Below are 3,245 nucleotides of genomic sequence, written 5' to 3'. Positions count from 1 at the left end.
AGCAAACATAGGAGTTTGATTTCAAGTTATAAGTGAAGCTAGCGTTCATGCAGAGCGCAGCACAAAAATCGCACCCACCTCTTTCTTATTTTAGAAGATTATGCAGAGAATCTGACATTTTTGGCAGTTATTAAAAAACAAAACCTCTCCCAGCAGTGGGTTCTTTTGTTTCTATTGAATTTCAACGTTTTTACCCCAGGGCACTAGGTTACAATCCCAGCTCTGCCGCTGGTCTGTTTGGAGACCTTAGGCAATTTACTTCCTGTCTCTGTACCTCTCTTTCTCTTTGTCTGTTATGCTTATTTAGATTCAGTTCTTTGAGGTGGGGACTGTTTCTTCCTATTTGCACAATGGTGGCCTAAGCAGTTTGGACCTCTGGGTGCTATAAATACAAATAATGCAAAACATTTTTGCTTGCCTGTTTGGTCTGGATGTTGGTTTGCAAGATTGATATTGAGCCTGGAGTATTTTTCTTTTCCTGCCTGGCTACCACATCACAGCCATGCATATCTTAGCCTGGCTTTAAACTATCTCCAACCATGTCTTGCTAAAGTTAAGCATCAAAGCCCCATTCCCAGAGGTACCAAACAGCCAAAGCTTCTACTGACTGACGGGAGCTACAACCGTCCAGCACCTCTGAAAATCAGGCCCCTTAAATATAGAGTTAAATGCCTAACTTTGGGCAGCCAAGATTGAAAATGCAGGCCTTAACACTTCATGCTATCAAACCTAGGGCTGGTCTATACTTAGCCGCTAGTTTGGCGGCTGGAAATCGAACTTCCGGGTTCGATTTATCGCATCTGGTCTGGACGCGATAAATCGAACCAGGAAGTGCTCGCCGTCGACTGCCGTACTCCAGCTCGGCGAGAGGAGTACCGCGGAGTCGACGGGGGAGCCTGCCTGCCGCGTGTGGACCGCGTCTGAACCGCGGTAAGTTCAAAGTAAGGTATGTCGACTTCAGCTACGTTATTCACGTAGCTGAAGTTGCGTACCTTACTTCGACTTGGGGGGTTAGTGTAGACCAGGCCCTAGACTCTTCCTTGGCAAGTGGATACATAATATAAACATGTTCATTTTCTTCTTAATTAATGCTACTTTCCTCTCTGGTTTTAACGGTTGCCCATTTAAGGTATTAGGAGTGTTAAAGAAACAAAGTAACACATTCAAGCCCCACGCTAATCAGATTATTTAAGACACACAGAGATATGTGTGTGTGTGGAATGTGTCACTCAATTGTCACTGTTTACTTGAAGATAAGTAAAACTTCTAAAAAAGAGCGAGGGAGGATTGGATCCTGTGGGCCATGTGCATTTGCAGAAGGTGATGAACAGCTGAGAGAATAAGAAATGATAGATTTGAGAGAGTAGCGGTTTAAGGTGTAGGTGTGGAAAGTAATTTCAGGAGTTAATGGGAACATAAGCAGGCACTCGCAATAAGAGCTTTTAAAGTTGGAAGGGGAAAAAAATACAGATAATTAAAGTGAGGTGGTTGCACAAATTACTTGGGGAGCGAGATCCACTAAGGGACTTAGGCATTGCAACACTGAGCATTGAAGCACCTAACTTTAGACACCTAGGGCAGGTCTTCACTACAGGAGGGGGTCGATTTAAGATACGCAAATTCAGCTACGCGAATAGCGTAGCTGAATTTGACGTATCAGAGCCGACTTACCCCGCTGTGAGGACGGCGGCAAAATCGACCTCCGCGGCTCCCCGTCGACGGCGCTTACTCCCACCTCCACTGGTGGAGTAAGAGCATCGATTCGGGGATCGATTGTCGCGTCCCGACGAGACGCGATAATTCGATCCCCGAGAGATCGATTTCTACCGGCCGATTCAGGCGGGTAGTGTAGACCTAGCCCTAGAAAATCTAGGAACACTGGAATCCACAAAGTTAGGTGCCCAGGCTTCCTGTCCAATGAATGGCGAGAGAGAGGTGCTTAAGAATGCGATCCACAAAAGCCACCACCCTAGGCGGAGAGCCACCTAAGCTAGCCAGTGGGAGATGCTCAGGAGTGGTGTGTGCACTAACCCAGGCTTCTCTCAGAAATAAGGGTCTAGGTCCAGGCTGCAGGGAGGTGCCTGTCTCTGCTAAGCAATCCATGAATGGGCACCTGCTACCTGGAGCCAGCTGGCTCCAGCACCCAAGGCATTTTTTGCAGGAACGAATTAATTGCCTGTCTCACTCCACACAAAACAGGAAAACGAGGTGCCAGTGTCCGCCTTTTAACTTTTAGCCCAGTGGTTAGAGCACTCACCTGGGATGTGGGAGACCCAGGTTCAATTCCCTCAAAGGATTTGGACAGAGACCACCCACCTCTCAGGAGTGTGCTCTAACCACTGAGCTGTGGGATAGTCTGATGTGGCGCTCTCTCGCTTTCTCCTGTTGAACCTGTTCCACTGTGGATCAATAGTGACTGGAGCAGGGGGGACCGCAGCTGGGGTCTTCCATCTCCCAGGTGGGTGCCCTGACCAGTGGATGGTCATTCTGACACTCACGGGAAGAGTAATTTTAAAGTTTTGTTTCTTGGACACCAATAGCTGGTCACAAACACAGGCCGCACCCCTTCACTCAGGAAATGTTTAAAGGCAGTAAATTAGGGCATCCATATTTGATGAAGCAAGTGACAATAATAAGTGACACAGCTTAAAGGACATTTTAGGGCAGGCTTCAGTAGATTGGGATGCTCAGGGCAGGGTATTTCAACAGTGCCTTCGTTCGAATGATCTGACTTTTACAAACAAGTTAAGCCTCATCCTTATTACAGGCATTTCCTCATCTTAAACATGGGAAACCTAAAACCCAAAGAGGTTGTTCTAGGTCACAAAGCAAATCGATCGCAGGGCTGAAAATAGAACCTGGATCCCGTGCCCCCAATCCTGTGCTTTATCCATAGGCCAATGCTGCTGCTCATTCAGGAATAATTCCTTAATGTCTGTAGTCAAGGTTTTGTAAGAGCAGATCCCAACCATCGCCACCAAGAGACTGTGTGCCCAACAGTCCAAAACACAATGTGCAGGTGACTGATTTGGAGGTTAGGTCGTGAAGGACAGAAAAAGCTGCATTTAAAACAGCGAAGAAGCAGACACACTAGGTAGACTACAAGTGGGGTGTTTTTTTTTTTTTAGATTGTAAATAAGGACACAAAAAGGCATACAGAGATTGCTGGAAAGTAAATAGAAAAAAATATCACAAGAAAAAAAAAAAAAAACCAGCAAGATCAAGGCGTTTGGTTTTTAAGGGAT

The sequence above is a fragment of the Terrapene carolina genome, unplaced genomic scaffold (genome assembly GCF_002925995.2).
Source record: "Terrapene carolina triunguis isolate 2854851 unplaced genomic scaffold, T_m_triunguis-2.0 Scaffold68, whole genome shotgun sequence".
Classification (NCBI taxonomy): Eukaryota; Metazoa; Chordata; order Testudines; family Emydidae; genus Terrapene; species Terrapene triunguis.
The sequence above is the reverse complement of the archived record's forward strand: the minus strand, read 5'-3'. Positions refer to the sequence as shown.